The 26,121-nt window shown below is 41.4% G+C and overlaps 2 pseudogenes; both read left to right on the forward strand.

Annotated features, from left to right (window-relative positions):
• Positions 1 to 26,121, forward strand: part of LOC139628719 (uncharacterized) — a 212,742-nt pseudogene that overhangs the window by 89,087 nt on the left and 97,534 nt on the right.
• LOC139628722 (coiled-coil domain-containing protein 106-like) lies at positions 4,221 to 5,649 on the forward strand (annotated as a pseudogene).

Below are 26,121 nucleotides of genomic sequence, written 5' to 3' on the forward strand. Positions count from 1 at the left end.
ATTTATAATTACCTTCTTCATTATTTCCTCCAAACATAACGAGAGATAGACATGTTTATTCTTTGAAGGAACTCTGCTGAATTTATCCAAATTTCCCAGTATACATGTTTGAGGTGTGAGTGGAATGGGTATGTGTTCATCATCACTTACTTTGTTATGCCAAACCAGAGATCTTTCATATTAATGCATTCCCACAGCATATGGAGCAGAGTTCCTTCAGCAGCACCGCACTTAATGCATTTACCATTATCCCGTATTCCCATTATGTACAGCTGTGATGGGGTGTAATATAGTCTATTTAGTATTCTAAGTTGCCTTTGTTTTTTGTACAACGGAAGAGCTGTCTGGAGTTGTTCAGTATGTAATTCCAGGAAATATAAATATTTGAAGGAGGTTGTTGCAGTTCATACATGGTAGGAATTACTTTATGAAATCATCATCTCTACTACATCTTGTCAAAAACAAGAAAATTCAGGCCTCTAGGTGCAACCTTAAGGGAGTTATGGACTTTTTTCACTAGCATCCTCAAACCTCTCTAAAAAGGTCTCCAAATGGAATATTGTGCTTTTACTCTTTAAACAGTGAAAAAATCATACTGAAGCATATGTCTAAAAAACCTTTTAACATCATCTCAAAAAGTATTGATCTCCTCCTGCACTCTTTCACATTTCACACTTTTCACAGCCAAATGACATTGGCTGAGAAGGGCCCAACCCCCTTTGCTTGGTCTCATTGGACGGGGCAAATGCCTGTTTTCAAGCAAGAATGATTGACAAATGCCCTGTTCAGACCTGGCATTAACACGCGTCTTCAGTGATCTGATGTGGTCAGCTAAGTATATCAGTTCACACCTTGCATTAACATACATTTCCACATGCGCCTCGAGTGACCACTTGTGGTTAGATCTCACTCCCGTGCTCACTATGCAGATAAACATGTATGCATTGTTGTTTTTAGCCAGTCCGATGGGTCTGTTGTCAAAGTGTGTGTCTGTCTGAGAGGGAGAGTTGGGCAAGGGAGGGTTCAGTAAATCAATGTACTGTGCACAGCTCTACAGTGAAATAAGGTTTTAGCCATTTGAGATAGCTAAATATTTTTTTGTTCATTATGAAACTGATTAATGGGAGTTGAAAATGTGGCCCAGGGTGCATTTGTGTTCACACTGGTAAAGGAATGTTGAATATCAATGTTGAATAGCATCAATAGTTTTCTCTGACTGGCAGAAGCGCGTCATTGCTTCTTTGTCTAAGTACACTCCCTGTCTTCACCTGAGCCTCGCGGAGTGAAATCTGAATGAGATTTTGAAGGGAGACCTCCAATTTATAGGCAGTAAGTTAAGAAAATCAAGCATGACCCACTGCCACGCAGTCTGAAGAAAAGAAATTCTCAACCCTAAATTCTGTTGTTCTGTTGGTTTCCATTTAATTTGTGTACTTTGTTTGTTTAAAGAGAGTGAGTCACATTTTCCCCAATTTACTTACTTACTTCACATGAATCAGACCATTATTCGATATGGCTCACTCTTATGATACAAAGTTGTCATATTGATCCAATTGCAAATTGAGATATAATATAATTGAACATAATATAATTGAATGCACAGCTGTGTACAGTGTTGAGTGAAAAGGAAACTCAAGCTCAAAACTTCCTGATGCAATCAAGCATCATCAAGGTCTTTTCTAGTCAAATTTTGAGGTGGGGGTTCACCACAATGACCCAGGACGCATCCTGATCAGATGCAGCACATGCAACATTCAGAAAAATTAAAGGGACATAACTTCAATTCACTCGGTGTGAGTAAACTGTGCATCATGGGTGTGTATGTTCGTATGTATGTGTGGAACAATAGTGTGTCTCATGCACATTCAGACCATCATGGATGTGTGTTTATCTGATTTCAATAAGTTGAATTATAGTGTGGCTCTGCTCAAATTAACTCAGGAAGCAAACTACCAGATGAACAAATGGTACAAGATGTCAATTGTTGAAAACTGCATGTGGCAGACACAAACATTTGAATAACACTTTTAATGTCTTGCATTACATTTGTCTGTTTAACATAAACTGACTAATATTATGAGATTATCATCGGACGCTGTTATGTCAGAGTTGTCTGTTTCCAAGGAGCTCTGTAGAATATTTTTCAGATCAGCGCACACTTGAAATTTTAATCATTAATCATTGTGTCACAGTTATGTATAAGCTCAGTTAAGTGACTGTGCACCACAGACCAGACAGTCCTAGCATTTTACATCAGTTTACATCTGATGTGGTCTGTTCCTCATCCCTTCTGCCCTCTCTGTCGATGTGGAACACAGAGCATCCAAAGACAATCTGGGACAATCCAGAAATTTTCAGTTATTATCTTCCTGTATCTTTCTGTCTTCTCACTACGTGTGAAACCATCAACAGTTTTGTATTTTTGACAGCTATCTTTTAGGCTTGGGCTGGATTAGCGTTTTGCACTCCTAAATGCTATAATTGTCATCACACATTACAATAGCCTACTACTTAAACTACTCCCCTGGTTGAAAAGTCAAATCTACGGTGGCCCCCAAAGGACAAGCACATACAAGAGAAGAAATGTGAACATTAAGGGAAATGCAGCCCAAAAATACAAATATGCTACATATGACTACATGCTACATATAAACTCATGCACAAAGACTTCCTATGTCAGAAGTGCTCCAGGACACCAGGGGCAGTGGTGGGCTTGATTTGGATAAGCAGCAACACTACAGATGAGGTGATGTTTTTTTCAGGTGACAGTAAACATAGGTTTACACATACACATTTACAGGGATGTGAAGACCTGCCTGCAGGTGAGACCAGCAGTCAGCTCAGCTGTTGGCATCCTGCTCCTAAGGTGCCTGGTCAGTAGAGAGAAGTGTTACTTTGGCAGACCCTGCCAGCCTTGACGTTTTTAGCATTTTCATATGTCATAGACTAATTCATTTCAGAGGATAAAGAGTCAGAATGTGATACTTGCTGCTGCTCGTTCGTCTAAAGGTAAGGATGAACATTTAGCTAACAGGGTTTCCAACTTTCAACAGCAGAGTTTCCCACTATAATGTGCACTGAGTTTGGGAAGAGATCTGACATTCAAATGCTTTTTAAAAAATGCTGTGAACATCACAAATGAACTTTCAATCATGTACAACCACAAAACACATGACCAAGTTAAACCTTGCATAAGACTTCATTAGGTGCCACTTTACCATAAGACTACTCCCCTTATAAAGGATTTATAAATGGTTTATAATTAGGTTATAATTCTGTTGTTAACACTAATAAATCATTAAATAACTATTATAAACAAGTTATAACAGTTTTCATACATTGATTCTGGCTCACTATTTGCCAAGCTCAAGTTAATGCTTACTACTCATTAATCTTAGTAATGAGTTACTACCATTTGTAACTGCTGAAAGGGAGCCTTATTTTAAAGTATAATTAACATAAACATTTATCAATGAGTTGCTAACATTCACATTTACCTAATATCAATTTTTCACACAAAATGCAAAGTAACAGGCAACAAAAACAAAGGAAGAAATATTCACACATTGCCAGCTGCAGTCTGCAGGCTAGCTGTTTAACACTCAACAGTGAGCTGGTTGGCAGCGACTTGCTGTAAGTTTTAAAATTAAATATCTAAATATGGCACTCAGGGTTGTGCTGATGGACGAGGATCTTTGTGATCGACCGTCCTTAGAGCAATCACAGAGTTTATGCCCTCGTCAGTGTCAAGACTATATTTGTGTTGTTTTCCCATGAATGTATTAACTTATGTCTATTATATTGTAGTGTGAAATTAATATTAAATTTAATTTGCCCTGCCATAGTCTCATAACTGCACATAACCGATGCGTGTGCAGGCACACTTTCCGACCAGCTGATTGTCATTTAAACACTGTTAGCTGTGTGTAGGTGCTGCACTGTGATAAAACAGAGTGGGGGAGATGATAGACAACATGTCCCTTGGTTTAGTTTCTTAGCTGCTGCTTTTCATGGTGGTAAATAGAAAGAGAGAGAGAGAGAGAAACAACAACTAACATGCAACTAATACGCAGCAATATCACGGTAAACACGGTATACACATGTATTAATACTTACACTGTGCAGTGTTTAGCTGCTTGTGCTAATCACATAACGTTAATTGTTAGCTGATATGCGGTGTGTTTTTTTTTTTTTTTCATATTTGCGGGAGTGGGAGAAATTTTGCGCTACAGTCAGCGTGATGAAGCAGACACTTGGAAATGTGAGTTTTTTTATTTGCTGTGTTGCATGTAAATGCATGAAAATCCGTAACTTTCTTGTGGTATAATTCCCACCATGTTTATAGAATATAAATCAATTGTTACTGTGTTAAATAAGTGCACATATAACATATATATAGCACATTTATTCTTTATTTCTATTTTTCAGTGCAACCAAAGGAAGAACATGGATGATCCAGTTGTGAATGATTCTGAAACCTCTGATTCATTATCCATATCTTCATCCTCATCTTCCTCATCCTCAAAGAAGCGCAAGCACAAATCCTAGGTTGTGGAGTGGTAAATGATATGCTAATGCGTTGGCATATAATTTAGTTTGTGGCCACACTGTGCAGTGATACATATTCAAGCTTTGTATAATTTTGTTTTATTTCCTCACCAGTACAAACCCAGAGTAACATCGTACAGCGGTTACAAATCCATCCTCAAAATGCTCCCAAAGGCAAAAGCTATGACCAGGGCCTCCCACAAGCATGCCACTGACAGGAATACTGTGGTGTTGACTTCACCAATTAGAGAGCGAGCTATTGCAAGGTGTATCAGGAGCTACTCTCCAAAAGGCCCAGTGAGGAGGCAGTACTGGCCTCTGCAAAGCGGTGTGAGGCTGCAATTCAAGGAGATGTAGATGTGAAAGAAAAAAAAACTGAAAGCATGAAAGCACTGCTCCCCATTGGAAGAGGCAAGCCTGTCTGAGGGTGCACTTGATTTAAATACATTTTGGCTTGTCCAAGTTAGAGTGAAGTAAAAGCCCTAAAGATATATCTTTTTTTTTTTTTTTAAAAAGACCCAAGGAGTTAAGACGGATTTAGGAATGTTTCCAGATAATTGAGATCTTTTTTTTACCCATGTACAGAGTAAATCACAATAAAGAATGGGGCTACACTGCTCCCCATTAGGAGAGGCAAGCCTTTCTGAGGGCGTACTTGATTTTAAATATATTTTGGTTTGTTTATTCAAGAGTAAATGACCACAAAGAATTATGGCTACACAGTTTAAGTGAAGACAGTTTGAGTATCAGTTGTACTCAGTTGTTTACTATTTTTTTTATTTTTCAAATAAACATGTTATTATTTCTGTTGTCACACTGTGCATTTTGTGCATGTGTTTTGAGGGCAGTGTAAATGTTAACAGTGACGCTTTCTTTTGACAGTTCTAAACGTTAATATTTCATCAGTAGAAGGTGATGTGTTTTACACTCCTGTTCACTTCTTGTTTACACTTCCTGTCATCATCTCAAATTTAAAGCCCTCTGGTGCTTCAGTGGACAGAAAGCCTTTATTTCTTAACAGGAATTTTATTGCTGTGCTGCAGTAGGCGTATTGCCTCATGTTTAGTTGCTCGTATTCCTGTTGTTTACATGCTATTCAGAACTGCTAGTTTCTTTAGCAGTTACCGACAACTTCTCTCTCTCCGTTCCCCTCTCCAGCTCTCTCTTGCTTAGTGTGTCTTATATTTAGTTATTCTTCTGCCTCCTTTAGTGACAAGGATACTTGTAATAAATGCAGTTTCTTTGCCATAATGGAGGCAAGGCTCAGTGAACTGGAAGCACCACTCTGCCTCCCTGCAGCTCCTGGGAAAGCAGGGTGGCTGGGTGACTGCCAACGGATCACACACATACACGGTCCAGTCTTTTTATGGTTATGTTTAGGTACTGACAGCACTTTGTAAATGTTAGGGGAAGAATTTAGTAATATATGAACCTAATTTCTTGGAGACACGGTTGGTTTTGGAAGGTTATAACAACCTATTTTGTTGTTCAGGTACGAGAACATGTGGTTATGGAAATGACAACAATTTTCATATAGTCACAGCTGACAGTTTGATCGTCAGCTATGATTCTCAGGTGGCCCAGCTCCATAGAGAATCACAGAAACAGCCACAGCAACAGCCTCATTGTCAACACAAGCAAAAAACAAATCTCTCTCTTTCACATTTCCTCTGAGTCTTTAAAGTACTGCTGCTATTATGGGAATCACGCAAAACTTTGGCCCTCTATTAGCCATCGAGACCCACTCCTCTCAAAATCCATTTTCTGCCACATACTGACATTACTAGTTCACCTTTTTGTTCCTCACAGTACAATACACTCACAATACAGTCACTCCTCTGCAACAAAGCCCAGCTCTTACCTTTACTTAAGTACAACACTATGAATTAAAAGGTACTTCCGGTAATGAGTCCAAATGGGGGCCATTATAAAACAGCACTCTTGAGTGGACTCTCAATGGCTGGGCTGTGCGGGGTGTCTCTATTAAAGCCTCTAAAGCCATTTATTTAAGAGCATTGAAACAGAGTGTGGAGAGGCCCACTGAGGAAAATGCAGCCCTTTAGCTAATGAGCTCACTTGCATTACTTATAGGATACACAATTGGCCAAAGCACATTTCTCTTAATTTCTCATCTTGCTATGAGTAAATTGAGTCTGTCTCTGTTCGTCTTTTCAATCAGTTCGACCCTCTCATCTGCTTTTCCCAACTCGTACCTTCTTTCTGCTCCCCTCCCTCTCCCTCCACTTCTAATTACTTATTTTTACATTCTAAAATGAATGACTGAAGGGTGCATGAGCTTTACCTCGCGCACCCTGAAGAGCCCCCAATTCCAGTCTGAAGGGTTAGTAAAAGTGAACCACCCCAGGATTGTCTGAACTATTGCAGAGAAAACAATGTTAACATGTTCTGTTCTTCTCCTTTATTGATGTGTTGTACCGCAATAATAATAACACTAACAAGTTTTATTTTTGAATAGAGGCCTGTACTACAAAGCAGGATTTGAGGTTACACAGGTAACTCAAGGGTTACCTGTCAAACCCATGGGTTACCATGTCTTAACATGCTCTGGAGCAGGTTAACTTCAGAGGAAATCTGTCAACAGCCCAACTACTGACGACTCAAGCTACATCTGTTTTAAAATGAAAACATCTCTGTCCATACGAACACACCTGTCTACTCTGCAGTTGCACTGCAAAGACAGGTGCAGTGTTAAAATGCAGAATTAAACTGAACACAAGCTGCTTGCAAAGACAACAAGGTCAATAACACTTGTAATTCATTATCTATGTTGCTTTCACCACTGGTAGCTGCGGCTAATAAGACTCAATTAGGGAGTGACGGTGGATGTTGTCGTTCCCAAAGGTCCCCAAACTACGACACAACCCTGGAGATTTCAAACTAAAACGGGTCCAGCTGCGTTTCCAAAAGTCTCTGTTTCAGGTGCTTGAAAACTCCAGAGTATAGTGTGGATAGCAGGTGTAAATGTAGCAAAAGGGATACGTTTTAAAATTAAACTCCAGCAGTGTGGATGCAGCCCCAGATTAGTGAAAAACAGACTGATCATTTCTACAGGGAAGGGAACAAAAGGGAACAAAAGAGTTTACAATGAAGTGATAAATAGTAGTTGCAGTGTATAAATCAGTGGAATCATTTTGCTGCTCCAGACCAGCACATGTCCACTCTTTTAAAATCAAGGTTTTAACAAACAGAGGAAGGTTCATCACACTAAATAACTACATCATAACCATTATAGCTTAATTTTAATTTAACAAGGATTTAAAACAAAAAAACACAGTCTGGCAGGATTCATGGCAGTGTTGATGCTTTGACTCTCCCTCATCGCTGCAGCTCAGAATAACACGAGGAGACCCTGACGACAACTGGAAATAATAACTAAATCCTCTGATGTCTTTGATTAGAAAAATGATCCGCACACTGTTCAGTATTAATCATAATTTCAGTCAGGTTCAGTCACATATTAAGTATGTCTTCTTTGCAGAAACAGGCTGACATTAACTTTTTTTTTATCTTCATCACAGATATATTAATAATAGTTTGATCATCAGACAAAGACCAAAAATACTCACTCAGTAAGAAACTTAAGGATAATTGATGCACTTAGATACAGTATATCCTTAGTCTGACTTTAATATTGTTTATTTCTTTTCTAGTCATGTGATCATATTGTTTACATTTCACCTTGTTGAATATAACTTTTGGAATTTTTTTTGGAGGTATCAGTGTTTCTTCTCATATCATATTAAATACTTTATTCATGGTTCTGATGATGAATATGATGATGTGGAGATGGACCTTCCATTATCTGTCTCAAAAAAACAAAAACAATCTTGACTCAAACACAGTCTATATGGCCTTTAATATAGGTCAAACTTTGGAATGTAACTTAAGAAAATGTAGCTAATGTAGTCGTCATTTGTCATTTGTTTAAACTCAGAGATGGAAAATTGTGTAACTCAACAGATCAGAACTTAAACTGAACTCTGCTGATGAAAAAATGTACATACTTGTAATTAGTTGGAAGGAAAACTGGAACCAAATGCAGACAACACAAAAGCTGGTCAGTTAATAATGCAAACCGACGTACAAAAAAGTCAAAGCAGTACCAAGAAATAACCAAAAATCTAGTGATGTTAGGTGTGACACCGAAGCTGCGAGGCATGTCACATGACCAGTGACGTCCGTTGCGTTGCATCATTCACACCCACATTTAAAAAAGCATGAAACACAGCACAAGCTAAGTGGGTGGTTAGGGTGTATTGTACGTGTGGTATTATGGTATTCAATCTGTTTTGCACTTTGTCTTTAGTATTGTTTTGAGAATCTAATAGGCCCACACATATCATGTCATGTTTTGTGCAGTAATTGTCCATTAAATATTATGTTATGAGTTTGTGTTTTTTTTTCACCCACCTCCACACCCCACCAGTCAAATCAGCAGGATAAATGGCCTTGTTTTGCCTGCTCTGTGTAGTCCAGCCCTGTGATGTTCCCTTTATTATCCAGCTGCCCAGTAACAACACTTAGACTCCAGGGAATCCACTTCAGAGTCCTTTGTGAAAAGTTTTTGGCTTTCAACAACAACCACTGCAGGCTCCAATCAGGAAAAATCTCCTGCCAACTCACAGTAGGCGAGAGTTTACTATTTCACTTTATAGATTTTACTATTCTTATTTTACTGTTCTTCTCATGACTTGGTTGATGTCAAGATAAAATAATATCTTTATCATCAAACTTCATTTATAGACATCTCAATATCAATTCATAGCCATATATGAAACAGCCTAATCATATTCCACCGCACCTAACTCATTAGACAGTTCACCAGCTATTTATTAACACTCTTCTTTTGCTCCATTTTTTATCTCACTGATGACTAAACATTACATTTACTCTGTATCAGTAATTAGCAGTTGATAAATTTCTGTATTAAGACTTAGTCGTTGTCCTGCTAGGTTTCTTTGAAGTAGAAATTAGAGATCAATTGACTCGAGAAGTCATGCCTTCTGAAATGAAACTGATTGGAATCATTGTATTAATTAATTCATTATTTATTAATCATTAAATAATGTTCCTTCCTGGAGGTGGTAGGTGGTGTTTTGTTTTCTGTTTTTTTTTTTTTAAGCATAGCCTTTGTTACACTACGACACAGAGAGGGGCCCAAGAGACAAATAATCAGAGTCCCCTGCACCTACAGTGCCTTTGTAGGATTATCTAATGGTTCATCTGCGGAATGAAGCAAAGGCAGAGCAGCAGTGCAGCAAAATCAAGTCTGTTCGTAAAACATGTACTAACATGTACTTTGAATTGTTGCCTCTTTGAGCCCTTAGAGTCCTTAGAGGGACAAGGGCCAGCAAATGAAGAGCGTTATTAAATCCACAATCATACACAAGAAGAGGAGCACGGGGAGCATGGGCAGTCATTGTTTGGTTCAGTGTCTGTTGGAGCCTGCTGACTGGAGGATGTCAGCGCTGCAGGGAGTCTGCTGTTTGACTGCCTGCAGGGCTGTCAGCTGTCACTCTGTCTTGTCTTTCCCTCTGTCTCTTTCATACACACATATAGCAACAAACACACACACACACACACACATACCTCAAGGTCGAATGTCAAAGCACATCAGGAGGTTGTTGCAGACATGTGGACTAACTAACATTTTCTGCTGTGCACTGGGACGGCTGAATACACCAGGAGCTCATCAGACATCTGCCTGGTGTTTATTTATAGAACTGTTTTAACTCCCAATTATTCAAGTATAAAATGTATCAAGCTTGTTGCCATACACTATGAAACTGCAGTCCATTATTTTTTACTTTAAAATTTTATTAGTGTTACCTCAATCATGTGATTTTAATGGATAATTAATGGATAAATTAATAGACAATAGAATATTGTCTTTTAATTAATTTCCTACACAGTTTAAAGGAACTGTTTGCAAGTTTTGCTACATTGCCAACATTAACATTAACAGCTGTTTATTTACTAGTATAAAAGTAACTAACATGATCTGCCACAGTGCGACTTCCTACCTAGACTCTGTGTAGTTTTTTTTTTGTGCCCACTGTTTTTACTTCCTGCCTCTGTGGTCTTCTGCCATTTTTTCTGTGCCACCTGTGCCTCAGTTAGTCTTAGTGTATTCATAGCCTTGTCCATCCATCCATCTTTTATACCCCATATCCGAAAACGGGTCACGGGGGGTCAATCCCAGCTGACATTGGGCGAGGGCAGGGTACACCCAGGTCACCATTCCCTCGTGGGGCTGACAAATAGAGACATGTTTCTATGGGCAATTTAGAGTCACTGTGTCACCAATCAACCTAACGTGCATGTCTTGAACCACAGACATGGGGAGAACATGCAAACTCCACATAGAAAGGGCCCGAGTTCCAACCCAGAATCTTCTTGCTGTGAGGTGACAGCACTAACCACTGCAGCACCATGCCGCCCACTTAATAGCCTTGTGTTACCGCTTTTCTGTTGTCAGAACATCAGCGTATGTTAAGATACTGTATGTCCTGGTTCCTAGTGTTGTGCCTGTCCTTCCTGGATTTTGACACTTTTACCAGATTTCTGTATTTTGGATTCTTACCTCTGCTTCTACTTAGTCTGGTTTGCCCGTTTAGACTGTTTTCTCTGGTTCTGACCCTGCCTCAACCCTCTGTAAGCCATCGCTTACCTTCCTCTTTTTTCTTGTTAAAATATATGCACTGTGTGCTCTAAACAAGATTGCATTCAATACTCAGATAGAAGACACTTTGAGTGTATATTTGTGGGTCTGACTTTATTTTTGTGAAAACTCTTCAGCAGGAGTAGCCCTTAAAAAGAAGTGAGCTTGTATTGAGTCATTCTCGTACTCAGTCAATGAAACTGTATAACAAAGTAAAATCCTTACATCATCTTTTTCACATTTCTGGCTGTCACAGTGGTAGCTGAGTTGGAAAAGCCATCTGTCCAAGCCTAGAGGAATAGAACGGAACTTTTTCTTTGGCAGATCCTCGATACAATATTGACCCCAGTGATGTTTCCAATTAGACGCTGGTTTGCTTTAAAAAGGGACGTCTCTCTTGGGAGTCAGAATGGTTTCTTTTAGCCTCCAGGCAACAACTTCTCCTCAAACAGTCACTATTGTCAACCACTGTTTTTTTCAAACCTCGCCTTCCCCCTTTTTTCTTTTCAAGTGTCTAACAAAGAGACACCATGCAAAATGAAAGAGTGGCCTGAGCAGACCATTCATACAAGTGGCCACACACTGTGTGTGTGTGTGTGTGTGTGTGTGTGTGTGTGTGTGTGTGTGTGTGTGTGCGTGTGCGTGTGTGTGTCTGAGTGCACATGCACCAATTATTTTGGTCACATCATAACAACCTGGCAGCTGTAAAACAGTTACATTCCTTACCACAGAGGCATATTGTAAAAGCTTAAAACACCTAAAGTCATAGCTGTACTGATGTTCTGCACAGTGGTTTGAAGACTTTATTGATTCTCTGGAGTGAACAAAAATAATGGGCCTAGCGGTGCAACTCCAAAATCCTTAGTGAGGTTGGTTACTGAACATGTGATGTAGAAATATGAAGTAGTATAGTACAGTACATGATTAGTCATACAATGAATGCAGATATATGCAATAGTTTTATTATTATGGAATACATATGTCAAGATAAAATGAATGTGTATAAAAAAAAAAGTCTGAAATAGGCTAAAATGCTCTATGGAGCTGCAAAGTTCCATAATTCTCTGCGACTTCAGATGCCTCTTACTATTTAAATAGAATCCATTGTTGTTGTCTTTTGTGTGTTTTATCATATATTTTTGGGCCATTTTACTGCTACTGTAAAAACATACTAATTATTGCATCTTTTAAATCAGCATTTTGCCAATATCCAAATATGGTAACTGGCAGCTCCAGCTCCAGTTCTCAGCCAATGACTCTGCTTCTGTCTGGAAAGGGCTCAGAAAGATCACAAACTACAAACCTAAACCCCCCGACTCCATTAATGACTTCCGTCTGGCCAACGATCTGAATGAGTTCTACTGCCGCTTTGAAAGACAGTGGGACAAGCCTGACACTAACCTCCACATCAGAGCCACATCAGAACCCCCCTCCTCCTCCCCTACCAAAGGAACATCTGTCTCTATCCTGGAGAGAGATGTCAACAGGCTTTTTAAGAAGCAGAACCCCCGCAAAGCAGCCGGTCCTGACTCTGTCTCTCCATCATCCCTGAAGCACTGTGCTGATCAGCTGTCTCCAGTGTTCACGGACATCTTCAACACCTCACTGGAGACCTGCCACGTGCCAGCCTGCTTCAAATCCTCCACCATCATCCCTGTCCCCAAAAAACCAAGGCCCACAGGTCTAAATGACTATAGACCCATTGCCCTGACCTCTGTGGTCATGAAATCATTTGAGCGCCTTGTCCTGTCCCATCTCAAATCCATCACTGACCCACTCCTGGACCCCCTGCAGTTCGCCTACAGAGCCAACAGGTCTGTAGATGACGCCGTCAACATGGCTCTCCACTTCATCCTCCAGCACCTGGACTCCTCAGGGACCTATGCCAGGATCCTGTTTGTGGACTTCAGCTCTGCCTTCAACACCATCATCCCGGCTCTGCTGCAGGACAAGCTCTCCCAGCTGAGCGTGCCTGACTCCACCTGCAGGTGGATCACCGACTTCCTGTCTGACAGGAGGCAGCACGTGAAGCTAGGAAAGCACGTGTCTGACTCCCAGACCATCAGCACTGGATCCCCACAAGGCTGCGTTCTTTCTCCTCTGCTCTTCTCCCTGTACACTAACACCTGCACCTCCAGCCATCAGTCTGTCAAGCTCCTGAAGTTTGCAGACGACACCACTCTCATTGGACTCATCTCTGATGGCGATGAGTCTGCCTACAGGTGGGAGACTGAGCGTCTGGTGACCTGGTGCAGGCAGAACAACCTAGAGCTAAACGCTCTGAAGACAGTGGAAATGATAGTGGACTTCAGGAAGAGCCCAGCCCCACCCACCCCCATCACCCTGTGTGACTCCCCCGTGGCTACCGTGGAGCATTTTCGCTTCTTGGGAACCACCATCACACAGGATCTCAAATGGGAGCTAAACATCAGCTCCCTCATAAAAAAAAGCTCAGCAGAGGATGTATTTCCTGAGGCAGTTGAAGAAGATCCACCTGCCAAGGACTATGATGGTGAACTTCTACACCTCCATCATTGAGTCCATCCTCACCTCCTCCATCACCATCTGGTACGCTGCTGCCACAGAGAGGGACAATAACAGACTGCAGCGTATCATCCACTCTGCTGAGAAGGTGATTGGCTGCAATCTTCCGTCCCTCCAGGACCTGTACACCTCAAGGACTCTGAGGCGTGCAGGGAAGATTGTAGCTGACTCCTCCCACCCTGGACACAAACTCTTTGAGTCACTCCCCTCTGGCAGGAGGCTGCGGTCCTTCAGGACCAAAACCTCTCGCCACAAAAATAGCTTCTTCCCATCTGCTATTAGCCTCATCAACAAGGCTAGAGAGCCCCACTGTTGCTGATCAATTGCACCAATCACCAGAAAAAATTCCTTGTATGTGAAAACATACTTGGCAATAAAACTGATTCTGATTCTGATTCTGATTCTGATATGACTATGAATAAATATATGACCACATATAAATATATAAATGTAAATGTTACAGAAATATCTATTTCTAGGATTGATGTATAGGTGAGAGAGCAATGTGACTTAGAGCCTGTGAAGAAAAGGTCTTGCTTGTAGTTTATGGATACACTTAATCTGTGCTTTTGTTCGTTTGTTTGTTCAGCTAGTTGTTAGCTATCAAGCTAAACAGTGTTTGTTGTAACCAAACTGCTTAAGTTTAGAGGTTATTCTTTTATTCTTTATTGCTGGCAGTTACCAAACAGCTTCAAGTACATTACCATAACCACTGACACTTTTGGTCTTTAACACAACTAGTTATTTTGAACTTTGACTTCTTCTTATGTCTGATTTACGTCAACACGCATTTCCCAATCCCCGGCTATATTCAGCAAGCATGAGTTGGGAGGTGAATGCTTGGTCCGCTGTTTCTCCCCTTCCCAGATGAAGGATGTTGCAGGAAGGTGGTCTGGGCATTTAGGGGGATGATGTTGGTTGACACTCTCTTGTGCTCTAGCACCTCTTTTGTGGTTGTATCTTCCTTGCATTAAACTGTTCTTCTACTGTTGGAGAGGACAGCACATCATATGTGGCTTTGACAATGAAACTTAGCCTGTTTGTTTCCAAGTTCCACAGCTCGCTCCATGTGATTTTTTTTTGTCACTCTATGCCATCCCACCTCTTCCAGCAGCCTTGTTGGGCTTGGGAGACTGCTCTGGCACATCTGGCTGGTTCCTCCAGGCTGCACACCCCCTCCACCACCAGATGCCGGCGTTCATTTGGTGTAGCCTTTTGCCATATGGGTGTTGTTGCTCCCAAGTCCCCCTCTGCCATGTTGGATTTGCCCCACAGTGTCCTGGTTTCTGAGGGCAGCCTTTGCTTCAGCTACTGCCGAAGCTGGCTCCCATTTCCTCCCTGTTGCTAAGGTTAGCGCAGCGTCTCTTATGAAGAGGTTGAGGGACTTTTTCAGTGTCATATCCAGTCTTGCTTTGGCACATATATACTCCTCCACAAGGCTTGATATAGGCAGAGAGACGGCTCCATTGCCATACAGACCCATGCTGCTGAGGCCTCTTGGTAGCCTGAGGCACTTCCTCACTCGTTCGCTCACCAGTCTCCAGCCCATTTTCCAAACGTTCCCCTCCAAATACCTACCATGATGCTTGAATAATGAACTGCATCACCATAGTAAAGACCAGGGGAGAGATGGTGCAGCCTGCCATTATGCCAATCTCAAGCTGCTGCCAGGTGATAGTACTGTCCTGTGTTGTGATATAGAACTGGAGGTCCTGGAAGAAGGATTTCACCAGCTTTGTCATGCCCTCTGGGATATGGAAAAGTTGAATGCTGCCCACAGTATCCCATGCACAACTGACCCGAAGGCCCAAGATCTAAGGCTGTCTGGACCTGGTGCCAGATGATGTTAGCATGTTCCAAACATCTGAAAAGCCACCTATCTCTGCCTTCTGCATCGTGGTGTCAACAAAGTTGTTATTCTGCAAGAATGCCTTGGCCATAACACTGAAGAAAATCTTTGCTTACACATTCAGGAGACTGATCTGGTGGAACTGGTTCATGGTTGAGGAGTTTTTCTCCTTGGGAATTGGGATCCCTCCTGCCCTTTGCCATACCTTTGGTATGATTTGCCTTTTCCATGCCACCTTCATTAGCTTCCAGAGGTGATTCAGGATGCCGGTGGTCTTCTTATAGAGCATGTATGGAACTCCGTTGGGCCCAGGGCCTTATGCTGATCTTACCTGCTTTACAGTGCTCTCAATGTCGCTACGTGTAGGGGGCCTTGTGTCCATCTGGTGCTCTGGTGGTTGAATTGGTGGGATGTCGTCTGGAATGATGGTTGGCAAATGCCTCTGATTGTCAGAATAGGTCTTCGTCAGGTTAGGTTAGGTTTGTTTATTTGTCATTCCAGCCATATCCATAAAAACACATACAGGGGAATAAAATTACATTTCTAGCACCAGTATGAAAAAGGAGACACAAATACAAAGAAGAGACACACATACAAACAGTTGCAAATGCTCATGAAGTGCAATCAAATACTTAAGTTAAAATACTCTTAAATACTGGTTTAAAAGAAAAAAATAACAGTTGACATAATAAATAGATAATTAAAATAAATTGCTTGACTGTGCAGGCTACAGAGAATAAAGCAGTTATATGGCCTGGGGGAAGAAGCTATTGCACAGACTGGCAGTCCTTGTTTTAACAGAGCGATACCTCCTGCCAGATGGCAAGAGATAGAACAGACCCTCATGCTCAGTGTGATGGTATGGGATGTCTTGTTGCCAACACGGACTGTCTGTGGTCTTTCTGTCAACAAGTCCAAAATCCAGTTGCAGAGGGAGATGTTCAGTCCGAGCAGAGAGAGCTAAAGGCCAAACTGAATCCAATGAAAAGTAACCTGGCGTACCTGTTCTTTTTCTCCAGGTGGGTTAGGATGGTGTGTAAGGCAAATGAGACGGCATCATCTGTGGAGCTGCTGGCACGGTATACAAACTGGAAGGGATCCAGTGAGGGTGGGAGGCTGGCTTTAATGTGACCCCTGACTAGGTATTCAAAACAGTTTTGTCATTATGACAGAGGTCAGTGCTACAGGCCGATAGTCACTGAGGCAGGTTACAGTGGGTCTCTTTGGCACTGTGATGATGGTGGCAGACTTGAATCTTGTTGGCACGACACCCTGCTTGAGAGAAATGTCAAATATGTCTGTGAAGACATCTGCTAGCTCAGCAGCACAGTTTTTTAACACCTGTCCAGGGATATTATCAGGCCCTGCAGCTTTCCGTGGGTTGAACCCCAGTTCCTCAAATTCCTCACAGGTACTTTGAGGGCTCCGGTTTTCTCCTTGACAAAGAGACTTTTGACAAACCTGTAAGGATCTCTGTAGAAGGCGGTCCTGGTTCACTCTTTCTTCTAGGTGTTACAAGCCCTGACAGTTCAGCACAGCACTTGCTTTGAGTGGGGTTGGAGATGTCTTTTTTGATGGAGTGACCTTGATGATGACGATTTAGTGATGTTTCCACCAGTACAACACATCATCAGTGTTCATAGACATTAGAGACATAAGAATGGTATCAATCTTCCCAGGCAACCCTGAGCATAAAAGCAAATGAGCATATTTCCAAAAATGTGGAGCTATTCATTTCAAGGCCTACCCTGACTTTAAACTTTTCTAAACCAATTTGTTGTCAACTCACCATTTAATTTTATAATCATTCATGTGGTGTTTTGTGGTTTCCACTGACAGTTGATATCAGAATCAGAATCAGAATCAGAATCAGTTTTATTGCCAAGTATGTTTTCACATACAAGGAATTTTTTCTGGTGATTGGTGCAATTGATCAGCAACAGTGGGGCTCTCTAGCCTTGTTGATGAGGCTAATAGCAGATGGGAAGAAGCTATTTTTGTGGCGAGAGGTTTTGGTCCTGAAGGACCGCAGCCTCCTGCCAGAGGGGAGTGTCTCAAAGAGTTTGTGTCCAGGGTGGCAGGAGTCAGCTACAATCTTCCCTGCACGCCTCAGAGTCCTTGAGGCGTACAGGTCCTGGAGGGACGGAAGATTGCAGCCAATCACCTTCTCAGCAGAGTGGATGATACGCTGCAGTCTGTTATTGTCCCTCTCCGTGGCAGCAGCATACCAGATGGTGATGGAGGAGGTGAGGATGGACTCAATGATGGAGGTGTAGAAGTTCACCATCATAGTCCTTGGTAGGTTGAACTTCTTCAATTGCCTCAGGAAATACATCCTCTGCTGAGCTTTTTTGATGAGGGAGCTGATGTTTAGCTCCCATTTGAGATCCTGTGTGATGGTGGTTCCCAAGAAGCGAAAATGCTCCACGGTAGCCACGGGGGAGTCACACAGGGTGATGGGGGTGGGTGGGGCTGGGCTCTTCCTGAAGTCCACTATCATTTCCACTGTCTTCAGAGCGTTTAGCTCTAGGTTGTTCTGCCTGGACCAGGTCACCAGACGCTCAGTCTCCCACCTGTAGGCAGACTCATCGCCATCAGAGATGAGTCCAATGAGAGTGGTGTCGTCTGCAAACTTCAGGAGCTTGACAGACTGATGGCTGGAGGTGCAGGTGTTGGTGTACAGGGAGAAGAGCAGAGGAGAAAGAACGCAGCCTTGCGGGGATCCAGTGCTGATGGTCTGGGAGTCAGACACGTGCTTTCCTAGCTTCACGTGCTGCCTCCTGTCAGACAGGAAGTCGGTGATCCACCTGCAGGTGGAGTCAGGCACGCTCAGCTGGGAGAGCTTGTCCTGCAGCAGAGCCGGGATGATGGTGTTGAAGGCAGAGCTGAAGTCCACAAACAGGATCCTGGCATAGGTCCCTGAGGAGTCCAGGTGCTGGAGGATGAAGTGGAGAGCCATGTTGACAGCGTCGTCTACAGACCTGTTGGCTCTGTAGGCGAACTGCAGGGGGTCCAGGAGTGGGTCAGTGATGGATTTGAGATGGGACAGGACAAGGCGCTCAAATGATTTCATGACCACAGAGGTCAGGGCAATGGGTCTGTAGTCATTTAGTCCTGTGGGCCTTGGTTTTTTGGGGACAGGGATGATGGTGGAGGATTTGAAGCAGACTGGCACGTGGCAGGTCTCCAGTGAGGTGTTGAAGATGTCTGTGAACACTGGAGACAGCTGATCAGCACAGTGCTTCAGGGATGATGGAGAGACAGAGTCAGGACCGGCTGCTTTGCGGGGGTTCTGCTTCTTAAAAAGCCTGTTGACATCTCTCTCCAGGATAGAGAGAGACGTTCCTTTGGTAGGGGAGGAGGGGGGTTCTGATGTGGCTCTGATGTGGAGGTTAGTGTCAGGCTTGTCCCACTGTCTTTCAAAGCGGCAGTAGAACTCATTCAGATCGTTGGCCAGACGGAAGTCATTAATGGAGTGGGGGGGTTTAGGTTTGTAGTTTGTGATCTTTCTGAGCCCTTTCCAGAAGAAGAGTCATTGGCTGAGAACTGGAGCTGAAGTTTCTCAGAGTACAGTCGTTTAGCTTCTCTCACCGCTTTGCTAAACCTGTACTTGGACTCTTTAAACTTGTCCCTGTCCCCACTCCTGAAAGCTTCCTCCTTTTGCCTCCTGAGCTGACTGAGCTTAGCTGTGAACCAGGGTTTGTCATTGTTATAACTCACCCTGGTGCATGATGGGATACAGCAGTCCTCACAGAAGCTGATGTATGACGTCACAGCCTCTGTGAACTCATCCAGACTGTTGGAAGCAGTCCTGAACACTTCCCAGTTAGTGCAGTCCAAACATGCCCGCAGATCCTCTATGGCTTCACTGCTCCACTGCTTCGATGTCTTCACAACAGGTTTACACAGTTTTAGTTTATGCCTGTATGTGGGAATCAGGTGGACCATGACATGGTCAGAGTGGCCCAGTGCAGCCCGGGGGACGGCGTGATAAGCACCACTGATTGTGGTGTAACAGTGGTCCAGAGTGTTCCCCTCTCTGGTCGGGCAATTAACAAACTGTCTGTATTTGGGCAGTTCATGACTGAGGTCACCTTTGTTAAAGTCACCAAGGACAATAACTACGGAGTCCGGGTTGGTCCGCTCCACACACAGTATCTGGTCTGCGAGCGCCAGCTGTGCCTCCTGCACGTTGGCCTGTGGTGGGATGTAAACACCGACCAGGATGATTGAGGTGAATTCACGGGGGGAGTAGAAGGGCCTGCAGTTTATGATGAAAGTCTCCAGGTCAGGAGAACAGTGCTGCAGGATCACTGTCACGTCTTTGCACCAGCCACTGTTTGCATAAAAGCAGATTCCTCCACCTTTGGTTTTGCCGGACAGCTCTATGTCGCGCAAGCGCACCGGCACGTTTTCCTCTCCTCCGGCGTTTCACTGCGAGAGCAACGGTCAGTGACCTCTGACCAAAATGTCCAATAATCCCACAGATGAGTCGAGAAAAGTAGGAAAAAAATCCACTGGAGTTGTTTCTCTGATATTAATGAGCTCTTCTCTGGTGAAAGAGCTCCGGAAACCAAAGCAGAAAACTGGATTTATAAAGAAAATAAGGCAAAAAAATGCGCACCAAAACACCGAGGCAGCCATCCGCGGCGCCATGGCAATAGAAAAAAAAAATTGACAAAAATATATTGACAAAATAAGTATGCATTATGATATAACATAACAAAAGTTAGAACAAAAGTACTAGGTTAGGTGAGGTTAAGGGACTTACATCGTCATGGTATACTAGGAAATTATTGTAGTTATGGTTAAAAGGAACATGTTTACTGTTGGTGAGAAACAGTCGTCTTCTTTGTTAAGGTCCGATTTTATGTTTACCAGTCCATCCACACTGACCTCCTCCCTCTGCAAACTTTATGGCTCTGAATCTATTCCTAATCATCAACAATTAACTGTCTCTGTTTAGCTTGTCTGATATTTAAAACTGCAGATCTAAAAGAGCAAAAGAAAATTCTCACCCACTGTTTCCCATGAGCTGAATGAGGACTTCCATTATGGCTGTGTGAGTGTTCACACATGAATAATGCAGACATGCTTGTTGACACCTCATTAATTGATAGGATCCGCCTGGCTTGGTACCTTCAACCTTCTTGGCATGGATAAATGGGAGGATGAGGTGCAGTGTGTTGAAATGAGGCTACTTAAATTGCATTAACACACACACACACACACATATCTTTGTGCTACCTTTGTGGGGACTTGTCATTGACATAATGCATTCCCTAGCCCATTAACCATAACCAGACCCCATGAATATAGTAAAACAAGCCCAAAGACACACACAAACATAGAGTTGTAATCTGTTTGTGCTGATGGATTGTTCATAATGCAGTACTGCTTTGTGGTTGTGTCTCAGATGTATCGAAGGTATTTATCCTCTTATGGGGGGGTTGGCAGGTAGATCAGTTTGCTGAATGATTTACTGCTCCAGTGTTAAACTAAACCATTTACTCCATCTGCCTTTCAACAGTTGGATCAACCAAGTGCTTGATATATAGGAATATGTTTATTTCAAATAATAAATGGATGTGTTTGCGTGTCTGTGTGTGTTTGGATTTGGTTCATCCTCGTGACTGAAAAACACAAGAATCTTTCACCCTAAGGTTCTGATATACATGGAGAAGGAGATAATTTTGGATGCCAAAAATGCAAGTGAAAAATAATGCCTGCAGTGAACAACTTTGTTTAAGAAATGTCAGCATTTTTTTAAAAATAATGAAATTTGGCTCAAAACCAATTTCCCTCAACAAGAACATCAGCTTTGGGAAGTGAAATGTTTGTATCAAGGTTCACATCCTAATATTATGATTTGAGAAATTTGGAAAAGATGGTTAGGGTACATGAATTTTCATGAAGGCATGCATGAGTCAATGCATTACTTCATGCATTAATATCTCATGAATCATCAGAGATGCTAGATCAATATATCAGTTAATGTTAACTCTTATTCCATTATCATGGGCATCTGTGAGCCCTTATAAACACAAACATGTTCTATAAAACATGTAATAAGTTTTGATCTGTTGATGATAGAGACAAGCTAGCTGTGAGACTGTCCGCTTTCCGATGCAACATGGATGGTGGCTTTATGATAACCAGGGCTAATTTATGGCTTACTGATTTACAGGAGCTTACTGGAGGGGAAGTTTCCACACACTGACGCATGCTTTGGTTGGAGCATGCTGCTCATCTGCTGAATTACTCAGGTGAAAGTGCTCCAAAATTAAACTAGAATTACTGCCTCGTGACTCAGACTAGTTTCAGATGTTTATCCAGAGTCATATATAATATTAACCATTTGTGTGAAATTCCCTCAAGGCATTACAGAGTTATTACTTTCACAAGGCCAAAACCACGTTTCGTGAGGTCACCGTGACCTTGACCACCAAAATCTAATCAGTTCATCCTTGAGTCCAAGTGGACATTTGTGCTAAAGTTCTAGAATTTCCTTCAAGGCATGACTGAGATATCACATTCACAAGGCCAAAACTGCTTTTTTAGAGGCCACCATGACCTTGACCTTTGACCTTTGACCACCACAATATAATAAGTTAAGCCTTGAGTCCAAGTGAATGTTTGTGCCAAATTTGAAGAAGTTTTGTCAAGGCATTACTGAGATGTCATGTCCAGGAGAATGGGACAGATGTACGGACAGACAACACGAAAACAAATAGCCTCTGGCCCTTGCTGTCGCCGAACACAAGTTTTTTTATTTGGCATTTTTATTTTATGTCAAATATTGTGTGCTCATACAAAGGTAATGAATGATGGTTACTAAACATTGCACTAGAAAGACAGTGCAGGTTCTCCTGAATTGTATCATGTACAACACTTGGTGCTGACTGAAAGAATAGGAAATACAAAAATACAAAACTATGCCCAGGAATTTCTTTGTCTATGTAGGCCTGTTATGGGTAAATTACCACATATAGTATGAAAAGGTGTAAACATTTTAATAATAAGCCAGTTTTGATGTTAAATGTGGGAAACTCAAGCGCTTAAACATTCAAAGCATGGCTGTAATGCATGATTTCTGTCAGACAAAGCTAACACCAAAGCCAACCCCTTTGTCTACATGAATACCCTTCCTACATGAATTGCATCCACAGTGCATTGTGTGTAAGGATTTGAACTGTCCTGTTCATGTTATGCCATCATTAGTAATAGATCGTTCATCAGTGTTAGAGAAGGACCCATCCCACTTTTGTTGAAGGGCCACAAACATGAAGAAATCACAAGAAATTAATGATCAGTTAATGATGAGTACAGTGTTAGTATACAGTAATATACAGTAGTAGCACTGCTGTCCATTTACTTGCAGGCTACTGTGAAGAAGATATGAACATGCTTAATGAATCACAGATCATGATAATAGAATAACGTCAGGTGTTGCATCAATTGATATATTGGTGTAGCGTGTATGCATGTATGGGATAATGTGGATTCCTGTATATTTCTTGAATAAATCAAGAAGTCGGACATGACTTTTTTTCATGCATGAAGTCGTGTATGAATTTTATAGTTTTACCCACAATGTGGTAAAGACCACATTTTAAATACATCATAATTGTGCTTAATAAATCATAATTCACGATGATGTTCTTACCTTAGTTTAATGCTTTAATTAATGTATTGTTCATGTATGAGATCATGAAAGACTTTGAACTTATGGTAACTCCTAATGATTCATGAGAGGTTAGTGCATGAGGTAATGCATTGACTCATGCGTGAATTTGTGATAATTCATGTACACTTACATTAAAATGTTACCATCATTTCATTTCGAACAACAGAGATCTCAAGAAATTAAAAGTTAACAGCTTTATTAAAACTCACCCACACAATGTGACAGTAATTACATCCCACTGTGCAAGATGAATCTAGTAAATTGCAGCACTATCTTATAAACCCAATATATATATATATATATATATATATATATATATATATATAATAACATTATCAGTCTCATCTAATGAAACAAAACAAACACATTACACAAATTTGTTCCTAAATTTCTGACACTTTCAGAATTTTGACTCAGGCTGTGTTGGACTCCAAAGCTCTTAGTCAGCAGTGGGTAGAGGTGTCTTACAATGTGACCTAACACTACTGCTGGATGAACCCTCTAGGAGGCCAAAATGGCAAAAATGAGTCATGGACAGTTATTGTAATTTGGTAATTTGGGCCCATTTACAAATTCATTCAAAGTGTCTCATATATTGATAAAACCAGTTGAAAACCAAAAGGATGATCTGTGACCCAGTCACATCAGTCAGTGGTTGAACAGATCAGGGATCAGATTAATGCTACAGCAGCTCAGTGCTCCTTGTACTTGATTGTATATGTAAATCACTGAAGCTGTTCCAGAGTGGGTATTTCCACAGACTGTTCACTGACATAGTTGCACTATAGGAGGAGTATTTTTTTTTTTTTTTTTTTGCGTATGTGTCTTCAGAGGACAGATTTACACGTTTACATCATCTGGCTAGAAACTTTCAATCCATGTTGAAATCTTCTTGGATGCATTTAGACTGAGCATTTTTTGATATTTAAAACCAACCTGATACACCCAAGATGCAGGATGTGACAAAATGTAAATGAGGTCTGGTTAAACTCATATTTATTAGGGAACTTGTACACAGTAAATTTAGACAGCAGGTCCCACTAGTTGATATAGTGCTTTAGTGGTGCATATTCACAAACAAATATGCAATTAATCAAGGTACCACAAACCAGCTGACACAATAAATATCACAACTGCTCACAGCATGATGGAAAAAGGCCTTTTACTGCCTGATTTTATTAAAATGACAATAGTTTGTTTTGCTGTAGTATTAAACCACATTTTCTGTCACCACCAGTGATTTCAGGTGTTGCAGAATGAACCAGGACTGAAATCTTCAAGACTGCCACTTTAAGTTTAGATGAGACTAATATGAAGCTTCAGCAGTCTGAAATCACCAAGTAAAGTGCATATCTCTCCCCTGACGCAGTGTGGAGTAATCCAGCTGTAATAAGTCTCAAGATACAGGTGAACTGCACACGCTCACCATGACAGTCACGATCTGGGACTTATTTGCAGGCATATAGCATTGTGATCAGTCCAAAGGGTACCCAGTCAGGCAGTCATACAAAGAAGAAGGTGAGGGATGATTGTGTAAAATCAACACGAGAGGTGTTTGTTGAGAAAAAGCTTGAGTACCGTGTGTTAGAGCAGACTGGAGGAGTGAGGCGACTAAAAATCTCATCCTGCTCCAGCCAGTGGCTGGCAGCTGTCAGCGTGCAAGAGGTCAGATAAAACTTAAATATTTAAACCATATGATGAACAGGAAGTACCACACAATCTTTAAATGAGGTCAGTATTTTTTATTACTAGCATGTAGCTTGTTAGCTCAGCTGTTTCTCATAGAGATAAAGAAGGTAAAAGAAACCAGAGGGGATAATCTACCCTTGCTCACTGTATGTATATGTGTGTATGTGTGTGTGTGTGTGTGTGTGTGTGTGTAAAATCTATGAATATACAATGTTTGTAGATACTGTATGACTATATGAGGATGGGGAGCTTGTAGACCATAAACTCTCATACTGCTGTTTCATTTTTTATAATGTAATTGTATTTTCTACTCCCCTTCTGATTATTAACACCTATGCAATTATGTTGTGTGTTCAATCATAGAGTACAGTGGCTCCAGAAAATATTTGGACCCCATAATTATTTTGCACACTTAACAGTTTTGCGCATCAATCTACATTCAATAACCTTTAACGACAAAGTGAAAACATGTTCATATACATTTTTGGAAATTCATTGAAATCAGTTTATTATTATATAGCATTTAGACCCTTAATTCAGTATTTTGTGGAAGCCTCTTTGGCAGCAAAGCATTTAAGTCTTCTTGGGTAAATCTCTACAACCTAACAGACATAGTGTTTAGTGTTCTTAGAGTCCTTTAAGTCCTCCAAGCCAACTGTTATATGCTTTTTATTTAAACTGGCTTTTGTCTCTCCACTCTATTCTAAAGGCCTGATGGACCCAGTACTGCTGAGGTGGTCCTCAACGATCACTCTGTTAGAGTGATCGTTGGGGTCTTGATCACCTCCTTGACCTCGGCCCTTCTTGGCCAACCCTGGAGGAGTCATGGTGGGTTCAAATTCCTTCCATTTCACAGTTATTGAATCCACAGTGCTCCTGGGAACACAGGCTTAAAAAAAAAAAATCCCTGCTGCAGTTTTATCAGCAACAGAGAGTTCCTTGGACTTCATTGCCTTTTGTGCTGACATGCAGTGTGGGAGCAAACAGGATGCACCTGACAACAATGTGTAGTGCCACAGCAAAGACTAAATACTTTTGTAAATAAGACATTTTAATGAATAAACCAAGATTTAAAAGTTTTATTCATATATTTAAAGGAAAAAACAGATACAGAAATATTAC

Source organism: Trachinotus anak, unplaced genomic scaffold (assembly GCF_046630095.1).
Source record: "Trachinotus anak isolate AG129_WGS33_773 ecotype Australia unplaced genomic scaffold, CSIRO_AGI_Tana_v1 ptg000012l, whole genome shotgun sequence".
Lineage (NCBI taxonomy): Eukaryota > Metazoa > Chordata > Actinopteri > Carangiformes > Carangidae > Trachinotus > Trachinotus anak.